General features: G+C 31.3%; 1 long non-coding RNA gene across 1 annotated transcript; it reads right to left on the bottom strand.

Annotated features, from left to right (window-relative positions):
• Positions 1–2,981: 2,981 nt before the first annotated feature.
• Positions 2,982–4,876, bottom strand: LOC107060511 (uncharacterized). The gene is made up of 2 exons (XR_001473389.1): positions 4,799–4,876; positions 2,982–3,361 (listed from the first exon to the last, which is right to left on the bottom strand). It is a non-coding gene; the product is annotated as an uncharacterized lncRNA (long non-coding RNA).
• Between the last annotated feature and the right edge of the window lie 6,533 nt (positions 4,877–11,409).

The raw sequence follows: 11,409 nt of genomic DNA, 5'->3' as shown, positions 1-11,409 counted from the left end.
GTTTCAGTTGAGCAGTCCCGATATGAAGAATCCCAAAGATAATTCTCTTTTGAGTCGAGGATGTAGCGGAAATAGTCTATCGTATCTACCTTACAAAGGTAGGGAGATAAAGTTTGTGTGCATCTTATCCTCCACAAACTACTTAAAGATCAGTAGTAGAGTTCCCTTCTCTAAAAATATGGTTGAACTAGCAAAGAATGAATGTCATTGTCACAATCATGAAATCAGATTCAATAGTAAGAATATTGAATCCATGATCAACACACCATCTCAAAACCAATTTTGATAGAAGCATAACCAAAATATTTAATGTCTTATCTTTACATTTGCATAACGTGTATAAAATCGTGGAAATAATCAATTTGTAGAGTTGTAGTTTTTTATTTTATTTTTAAAAATGACGAAGAATCCAGAACAAGAAGATATTTTTTTAGATCATTTATTATATTCATAAACAAAACGTGTAGAATTTCTGGTTAGAGTCAAAGTAGTGAAATCCAAAGAGGGGGTGGTTATATTAAGGAAGATAATATTTGTATTTTTGCTATCAACAAATACATTGAAATAGGGAGATGTGAGTGAGGTGGGGAAAGAGATTTGTATATTCCAGGTACATTGAATTACACTAGATACATATTAGACATGTATTTATATGTGTCTGGTGTGATTCGTATGTATCTGAGATACAAACACATAGGAGAGTGGCGTGCAAGATGTGAGGGCAGGGGCGGATTTACGTAGGACGAAGGGGGTTCATCCGAACCCCCTTCGTCGAAAAATTACACTATATATATAAGATTAAATTTTTAATATACGTGTTTATATATAGTACTGAACCCCCTGAACATACACCAAAGGCGTAGCTCAGTGGCGTTGGGGGTTCAGGAATTCACTCTACTGCACGCGAGGTCGCGTGTTCGAATCCGGGCAGAGGCATTTCTTTTATCAGCTTATATTTTAGGCGTTTTTAATTTATTTAAAAAATATAATAATGCAATCAGAAAATGATGTTTAGTTCCAAAAAAATAAAACGATGATTGGAAATTTAGGATTTATTAGTTTAATCCCTAATTATAAAGTCAAATATTAAAAAACCCTTTTCTTCTTGATTCGACAGTTTAATCCGACCCGTTTTATATCCGATTCGACCCGTTTAATTTATTTGTAGATATTATTTACGTGATTAATTTTTTTTTTGAACCCCCTTGATGAAAATCCTCCCTCCGCCACTGTGTGAGGGAGGCAAAGGATGTGAGTTTGTCTTTGTTTCTCAGATACATGTGAATCCACTTAGATTCAGTGTATTTGAACGTACCAAAATCTACTTATTGCAAACTAGAGTACATTTAAGTAATTAGCTCCTAAATGTAAAATAGTGAAATTTCTATAAGTTACCTTTTATTTATATTTTTATATATGTTTATTATATGTTGATTTTTTTTTTCATCAGTATTTACTTTTTATATTTTAAATCAATCTTACTAAGAATTTATATCCTACACTACACCATGGAATTTCAAATTAGTGGAGCTAATAAATTTAGCAAAAGCAATACTCTAACGTGATCTAATTACATCATACTTACGTCTCGATTGATTCATTAAATTGAGTCCTAAATATGGTAAATATTTACCCACATACAATGTTCAATTTATTATAGCAAAGTAATTGAATGTACTTTGATCAACTGTTAGGATGTTTTTACCATATTGATATTAGAAAAAAATACAATTTATAATATTTTTCATGAAGTTCTTGAACATCTAAGCTAAAATTTGAAAATATCATATTAATTTAATTTAGCTTCAAAATTTAGCCAAATTAACTTTCAAAAAATGAAATATGAATAAATATTTTGAGACGGATGAAGTATTGTTAAATAATGCAATAGTGTGAAAATTATCTACCACTTAATTAATATAGTTGACCGGCTTTGTCCATTTACGAAGGTTTTGAATTTGTTAAATTCTACCATTTTATTTAAATTATATATATATAGATTACTTACAAGTTATCGTATAATAAAATGACACTTTCTGAATACATTATCTACTTGCAAATTAGTTGGTAAGAAAAAGTTAAAAGAGTGTCATCATCAAATGTTTTAACTACTAAACTTAAAGATTGTTGTTTTTACTTGTTCCTTTTTAATTATAGATTGCGAGTTTGAGTATTAAAAATAGCTAGTTAACAATATTATAAAATCATACAATATGCTTACATTGACGTGTATTATAAGAAATTTGACACTATCTATATATAGGAGCGGATCTGGAGCCTCATGACTCATGAAAGTGTAACTGAACCTTATCTACAAAAAAATACACTATAAATGAAGATAATTTTTTGAATTTTATGTATATTTAGCGATCGATTCTGAATTATGTGAACACATGAATTGGCTCGGTTGTTTAGGTGTTAAAATGCACCTTGAAGTTTCAAATTTCAAGCACTATATTTTATTTTTATGTTTCGAACTCCTTCAATTAAAATCATGAATCCACCACTGACTATTTATAGGCAATGCTTAGAACTATATATTTCGTTTCACTTTAGAGTTTAGACCACAAAATGTTATGGTGAAGTGGTCGATAAGTACTTCATTCTTACCTAGAAGATTTAAGTTTGTGCCTTAAGATTATAATCCTTTTTAATAAGAAATGTTTTACCCCTTAAAATTTAACCAATTAAAGTGAGTATTGAATGTCAAAAGAGAAATATAATATCAAATGTTTACACTTTTACTATCTATATCTGTTTTTTGTACAAACTTGCAAGAAATTTATAAAGTTAGGTTAGAAAATTTTTGTTCCATTTGCGGCGCATCGATATATATACAGTTGTGGTTGCTCAACTGAATTATCATCACCTTTGTATTATCTTTTTTTACCTTAATTAATTCATTATTAAATAAACATAGTAAAACTCAAATACAGATATTCATAAAAAATATATATTGTGTAATGGTGCATGGCCATAACTTCACGGGGAAAGACTATAAGTGTTTGTCATTCTTTACATTCACATCCTTTCTAATTTTACATACTTTTGTTTATATATAGTATCTAAATAAGATCTAAACATTAAATACTAATATACATATATAGCAATATCTCACTATAATATAATCATAAAAATTTTAAACAAATACTGCTATTATAGAAAGATTTGACCCTAATTGCCTTTTAGGTAATTTGTACACAAACACGTGATGAGCAACAAAGATATATAAAACGATCCACCAGAAATATAAAGTAAACTTTGTGGGAGTGAAGATTTGTGCGGTTGGAGAGTGAGGAGGACTTCAATATAAAATATTTCTTGTAGAACTTGTTTGTTGGGATCAAAATAAAAAGATGTCCTGCGGAGATCAATAATTGTAAACTTTAAAATACAATAAACCATATAATAAAAAGATATACTAAAGATCCATAAAACATAATGGGGTTTGGTCAAAATTGACCTATATATGTAAAACTAATATAGAAAAATATTAAAACTACAAGAGAATAATCTCTTCATAACAAAAACTATCTAAATAATTACATTATGAATATTGCTATAAAAATATCGATCTCTAGAGGCTATTTTATAAACTCCAAAGGTTAGTTTTGTTAACAAAATATTTTTTCAAAACCTAACCTTCGAAGGACGATTTTTAATTTATTTTTTCTTGTAGGGATTGTTTTTTTACTGTTTCCTTTAAGAATTTGCTTGCAATGAACTACTTCTCTATACATGAAAAATTAATTTTACAAGACTATAAGTATAACACTTATTCATGTAATTTGATAAATTCAAATTGTTCTTAGATGCAGGATAATTAAAAATCAACGGTGTGGATATTTTGTTAGTTTTTTGATTTTTTTTATTACCAAAACAACAGATTTTGAATAAAAGTTGGAAAAGAGAGTGATGGTGACAAATCCTTAATTTATTTTTGACCAAGAATGAGATATGATTTCTTGGTGAAAACCAAATTTAGGACATGTTGCCATCACTTCCCTTTTACAACTTTTTATTTAAACTATTTTTATGTAATAAAAATAAAAACAATTAACTAACAAAATATCTACACTGTTGATTTTTAATTGTCCTACATTTGGGTATGAAAAAAGGAACAATTTTAACTAACATAATACATGAATATGTGCCATGCTTGTAGCCTTGTACAATTTACTTTTCATGAATCAAAAAAAAAAAAATGCATCAAAATAATAGTAATCAAAATTAAAAGGATTCAATATCTACTATTTGGTCTTCCAATCTATTATCGGGTATCCAACAACACACTTATACTTTACAGGGGACTATTCTAAAGTGGAATAAATAAGCCCTTAAGTTTTATTAAGATGAAAGGCCTTAGAAATCGGAGAAAATTTCTTCATCAGTCAATTTTAACTTGTACTGTATGATGTGTTATATAAATTTAAACTAAACTTTCCGTCTTTAAAAATGAGAAGACCTCAAAAATCGACGGATAGATCTTTTCATTGGTCATTTGTTCAAATTGACGGAAACAATTGATAAATAACATTACAAAATTCACCGATTAAAACTGGAATAAAAAAGTGCAACAATGATGAAGTAATGAACAAATAGTAGCCAAACACATTCATTAAAAAATAACAATCATTAAAATTTAACCCAAAACATTAAGAGAACAAATCAACAATTAATTAAGCAAAGCCAAAAAATATATATGGTTAGGTTGTGGTTTTAGGCTGTTGTTGGTTTGGTTACTGGTAGCAGCAAACAAGGAGAGGGGGGGAGGTGGTGTTTGGGTGGTGGAGCTCACCGGAAAATATGAATAACGGGATAACTGTGGCAGTTTTAGAAAAGGGAAAAATGAGAGTTTTTAGGGTTTTACTGAAATTTTTCTTTTGATCTGAAAATTGTTCACTGTCCTCTCTACTTATATAGATAACTAAAAACCACTTTTTTACAAAACAATGGGCTAAAACCATGTGTTATCAAAACCATTGGCTAATTAAATAGCGTAAAAATCATTTATACCCCCAACTTTATTTTAAAGATCAAACTCCCCCTTCAACTTTGAGAAACATTTAATTTCCCCCATTTTCATTATTGACTTTATTAAATGTTTATTCTACCCTACATTATCAATCTTTATCTTTTTTTTATATACTTTTTTAAAATCACAATATTTTATTTTTTTTCATTTGTATAACAAATATCCTATAGTAAACTATTAATCTAAAAAATAAAAATATTGATTGAGTATATAAGCTAATGTCATTCTCGAATGAACAAAATAAATTTTTTTATTGATTTTAAGAATATCTATAATATGATAGCCTTATAAACATAATTTGATGCATTAATTAAAAAATAATTAATAAAATTAAAGATATATTTCATAAAAACTTAAAAGATTATTTATTTATATTGTAAATAAATTTTATATTTTTATTTATTTATGACAATCAAAATTCATTTATCTACATCGATAATAGAGAATAAAAGATAGACGTAATAAATAATGTGTCATTGCACTTCGCTTCAACTGACATTTATGTTTCCAATTCTAGGTATGCACAAGTAGACACATGTGTTCTATGTGTCAATTAACATGAGAATTGTGTAATGACCCCTAAGGTCATTTTTGAATTATTTTGTAAATTATCGATTTACCCCTCCCGAGCGTGGCCCCAAGTCATTTCTTATCAGTCACTAAAGTTGGTTTGGAAATTTCGAGTGTGTAGTGGTTGGTTCAGATTTACTTCTGGTTGTAGCCGATATTGAATTGTGTATTTCCTTGTGATATTTGTTAGGAAGTAATGAGACTTGGTGATGGGTTGACTTGTTCATATTAATTGATCCTAATGTTAAAAATGGGATAATAAAAGACAACTTGATTATATATTGATGTGTGATGTGTTGAATGATTTAAAAGGTTCATTGATTCATTGTTGATGTTGTATCACGATTGTGTTGTTGTGAATTGTGCATTGATATGGAAATAGTCATTTTCTCATTATTTGTGTGAACAGTTCATTTGCATTGGTTCTGAGACATGATTGTGACAAGTGTTATATGAAGTAAGGAATAATAAGAAATTAAAAAGGATGTACCAATTCGAGGGACGTGTTGCGCGCCGCACCGATATGATTTGAAGAACGTGTCGTACGCCACAACGAATTCTATTATCGAGAGTCGTATCATACGTCGCAATGAATGCATGGATATATATATCCCCCATGAATCCTAGACTAAGAGACAATAATTGTGTATCTCTAGGTCAGATATGCATTACTACACTTGGCGTTGCATTGTATCATTTTCTTCTTACTACTCAGACTTGCCCTGCACCCTCACTCTTGGGTGGTGCTCTTTGTACATGATCTTCAATGCTTCTCACAAATCTTATATGGTCGCTTTGCAAGTCACTTTGATTCACATATACCAATTTACAATGATCGTAAGAGGCTATAAATCTATAATTTAGATATAAATGTGATTGTAACTATTTAAGTGTTGTATCACATCATATGTGGTGAAAATAAAGTTTTTATTAAGGGACTCAAAATATGAAAAACAAATACATGAAAATTACAGGATGACAAACATAGTGGAACAAAAAGGGAAAGACTAACCTTAATCTTCTAAATTTAACATGCCTTGTCATGCCTCGTTTAGTGGTCTCTGCTCCATCAAGCCTTCTTAATTATAATCTTTGTGCTTTATTTTCTTTTTTTGCTTTGCAGAGTTCTTCTTTATTTACTTCTTGGTTTGTTTATTCTGAATCTGTTCACTTTCAATCATATATTATTTTTAAAATCGTCAAGATTCTTTAAAAAAAATATAAAGATTGGGTTACTAATAGTATACTACATATTTAGAATATAATAAATGATATCGCCAATTTTTGAGTTTACTTAGTTCAATTTACTAGGTTATTCATTCACAAAAAGACAAATGATAAACCAATCAAACAAGATTATTTTCTCAAAGATGTCACAGAAAATCTTGAAGAACAAGTTTGGGATATTTTCTGTATCTCTTTCTCTGAATAAAATTGTACAAAGAAATGCTTATTTAAGAAAGTAAACTAAGGATTAAAATGCTAAAAACAAAACTACATAGTTGGGTTAAGGATGCCCTAATTGGGCTATCGTTGTATTAGGCCCAAGGACTTGAATATCGGCCAGAATCTGTTTCAGCTGAGCAGGCCCGGTATGAAGAAGCCCAAAGATAATTCTCTTTTGAGCCGAGAATTTAGTGGAAACAGTCTATCTACCTTATAAAGGTAGGAGGATAAGATCTGTGTACATCTTATACTCCACAAACTACTTGTGAGATTACACTAGATTTTTTTTTTTGTTGTTGTTGTATTAACTTTTAAAATTATATATTTATTCATCGTCTTGTCGTTAGAATTGGCTAAACCAGTTTATATTGTATATGAAAGTTTAGGCATTAACCATGGGATAACTTTGTTTTGAAACCAGATGATCCCTAATAGTATTAAAATACTTTCTATACTATTAGGTCAATTAAAAGATTATAAGTTAAAAGTAGCTATTTATTATGTATAATAAGTTGGATTAGTAACTTCGAAAATACGTTAAATGTGCTATAACATGATAAAATGTACTTTGTTCTTTTTACTATAATAGTCTAATTCCTTTGGGCAAAAGTAATTGATTTAAGTTTTCTAACAAATATATAGCAAAAGTAGTTGAATTGGTAGAAACCTCATTATATTTTTAGGGTAAATACCTCTAACAATCGATATATTGAAGTTAAGAATGTAGGGTTAGCTAATATCCCCTCCATTTTTGTAGTTGAGAAAATACGCCTTCATTTTTAATCAGAAGTTTAAAATATGAGTTCGTAGTATGGAATCACCTAAATATCCCTAAGATTTCATGATTTGATATGGAATATTAAATTAAATGCTAATACAATAATTAAACTAAATAGCAAAACATTTGAAACAACACGAGGAATTAAGATATCTCGATCATATATATATATATATAAAAGAGAACCCTAGACTCGCATACGTGGCGCTACCACAAACCAAGATTCCCTTTTAATTTATTTTATTTCCAAAATTAGCCTTCCCGTTTCATGAACTTTATTTACTTTTATGAAGAGTTTTGACTTTTATGAAGAGTTGCGACTTTTATGAAAAATTGTGACTTTTATGAAAGGTTATGACATTTCCGATAAGACACAATAAGCATTTGTTCACACTAGTGTTCTTAAAGGCGAGCGCCTTTCGCCTTTGGCGATGAGGCGTGGCGAGGCGAGGCGAGGCGAGGCCTCTCCGCCTATTTCCAGCGAGGTGTGGCGAATTCAAAAAGATGTGCCATGGCAATCAAAAGGCGACTGGCGACGTGACGTGGTGATGCAATAGGCGACGCCTTTTTGTTTTATTTTTTTTCAAAAGTCAGATTTAATAATTAATAGCCAAAATTAGGGTTTTTTTTTGGGGTATTTTTGCAAACTCACCTCAGATTAGGCGTCGCGACTGCTTCTCCTCAGATTTCTCAAGTCGCGACCCCTAGAGACTTACGTGACCTTCGCGAATCGCGACACTGCTACTCAAGTACGACTTACGCGACTGTTGTTCAGGTACGACCCCTGGAGACTTACGTGAATCTCTTCTTCACTTCTAGTTCTTCCCTTCTTTTCTTCTTTTTCTCTGTTTTTCAACAGTATGACTATGCTGCTCTGTTTTTCAAACCTCTATATTTAGTGGTAGACTGGTGGTGAAGTATGAACTGAGTGCTTTGTTCTTCTGTTATGAAGTCCTCTGCTGCTCACTGCCTATATTTTTTTAAAAAAGAAAATAATTCTTTTATAACTATTTCTTCCCTACTTAATTTAGCTTTATACTAATTAATAGAGTATTTTGAATTATTGGTTCATTCAAGTTCTAGACTTTTAATATCTACTATTAGTTTTTAATTGAAATGTTTGCTAATATAGTTATTGCTATTAAGAATTTGGATATTTATATATGCAATTAAAATTTTTAATTTTGGTATTAATTGGCGCCTCGATTCAAAACCGCGTGGCGAGGCAGGCCCTTGTCGCCTTTTGTCGCCTCTCACCGTCCAAAACTGTAACACCCCAGAAAATTTTTGAGCTAAGATCCGAACCTTTCTTCGTAGTGAGTGAGATTTTTGCAAGGATTAAAAATTTCTTAAAGTGTTAAAGGTCATTAGATGTAGCACCTTGAGTTCCAAAAAGAATTAAATTGGAAATAGCAAAATCTGAAATTTTGCAAGTTAAGCTAAGTATGAGTTTTGGGTCAACTTCAAACGACCATAACTCCTAGCTCAGGATGATTTAGGTGTGCTACCAGATACCGTAGCGAATATCTTTGAATTATCTTTCCAACGCCGCCCAGTTTGCTAAGTTTCGAGTTCGGATGAGTGAGATATGGCCTTTTGAAGTTAGGTTGTCCAGTTAAGGAAAGTTAGCCGGAAATAGTAAAGGGTATTTTGGTCTTTTTCTTACCCAATCATATTTAATTCCTTTTTAGTAAGGTTTTAAGGGTCTAATCCTATTAGGTTCAGTTTTATAATCCAAAAATTAGCCTAGGGTTTTAGTTGAGAGTTCAAGAAGAGAGAAGAGGAGAGGATCAAGCGTTCATCGAGATTCTTGCGTGTTGTAGCGGATTTTCGCCATGGGTTTGATCCCTAAGAGGTATGTAAGCTTCCATAGTGTTGGGTTTGTTCACCCACAAGCTAAAAATGTTATTTTCAACGCAAATTTCATTCTTGAAGTTGAAAGATTATAGTTTTTTATAGGTGTTCTTGAAGTTCATTCTAAATCTTGTTGTGTTGGGTTTTGGATAATTTCTTGAGATCAAAGTGAGTGTTTTAAGGGATGTATTGAGTAGATTAGAGTGTACTTATGTTAAGTAATTAATTCTAAGTGATTGGGGAAGAAACCATTCGATTCTAGGCGAAATAGGGTGAGAAAACGAGAAAAGAAACTTGCTGAATTTTCTGGGTTGGGGCCTGGCGCGATGCGCCTGCCAGAGCACACCAAACCCACCTCTGAAATTTAGGGGCTGGTGCCCCGCGCTACCCATAGCGCCAGGGTCGCCTGCTTCATCCAGTTTGTCGTCGGTTGCCCCGTTTGAGTTCGTTTAAAGTGCACTTTCACTCCTTTTCGATTCTAACTACTCTAAGCTACCTCTAAACACCTAAAATCATTCCTAACATGATCATAACCTTGAATTCATAAATTAAATTCAAGGTAGAGTTGAGAGTCAAGTTTGAGAGTTCTTTCAAATCTTTTGATAAGGTCCCTTAGAATCTTTTGAGGAGTCTTATACAATTATTAGTAACTTGTTTCAAGACTCGAGCAAGTGAGTATGAGGATGAGGAGAATGTATTCATGAATCTACTTTGTCATCATGAGATCCTTCATATCATGAACCAAAACTCTTGAATTCATAATTCACATTCAAGAGAGAGTTAAGAGTAGAGTTCAAGAAAGCCTTTGAGTTCAATTGTGAATCCTTTGAGATCAACTATCGATTTGAACTAAGTTTTGAGGAAGTAATTCAGATAATGAGAAGAGTTGTATCATGAGTTCCATACTGTTATGTAGACCTACGAGTCAAGTCGTTCATGCCATTAAATTCTGCATGAACTCCATAAGTTGAGTATCTATGAGAGGAGAAATATCTTCAGATCCTAAGTCTTAAGTATTGAGTTTCTAACCCATTTGAGATTACATTCCTAATCATGGGACTACTACCTATTACTCATGAAGTCCATGAGTTGAGTTGTTCACGCCCATAATTTCGCATGAACATTATAAGTCGAACAGTATTGAAATAAGAAGTATCTTTGAGTCCTTGAGTTGAGTAGTTCATGCTCATAATTCCGCATGAACCTTCTAAGTTGAGCATTCTTGAAGTGAGTAGTATTATTGAAGTTCTTGAGTTCCAAGTGTTGAGTTCTATCTATGGTTATTGAAAACCTTGCATTGAGTCGTTCACGTCCATAATTCAGTGTGAACCATATTTTAAGAAGTCTTTTACAAATGTTTTAACTTTGTTTTAAGACTTAAGTTTTGAGTTAAGAAAAGAGTAAAAAGTTGAGTTCATTTCTTCAAAAGAGTATATCGGGAATATGTATTCCCAAAGAGTAAAGGTTTTCACATTTAAACAAGAAAGAAAACTGAGATTTTTACAGAGCCTTTGAGCTAGTTTTTCAGTAAAGAGGAAACTATGGTTTTTAAGAGATCTTTTAAGCTAAGTTTTGAGTAATTATCTCAAACAAAAGAAAGAAGTTTGTTTTTAAAACATATGAGCTAAGTATATTTTTGGGAGTAGTATTGAGCACCGAATTGGGGGCGAGCATGAGTTCAGATAACTCACGTCTCCATAAACTATGTAGCCATCATAGGTAGTAA

This window comes from Solanum tuberosum, unplaced genomic scaffold, assembly GCF_000226075.1.
Source record: "Solanum tuberosum cultivar DM 1-3 516 R44 unplaced genomic scaffold, SolTub_3.0 scf00086, whole genome shotgun sequence".
In the NCBI taxonomy this organism is placed as follows: Eukaryota; Viridiplantae; Streptophyta; class Magnoliopsida; order Solanales; family Solanaceae; genus Solanum; species Solanum tuberosum.
The sequence above is the reverse complement of the archived record's forward strand: the minus strand, read 5'-3'. Positions and strand labels throughout refer to the sequence as shown.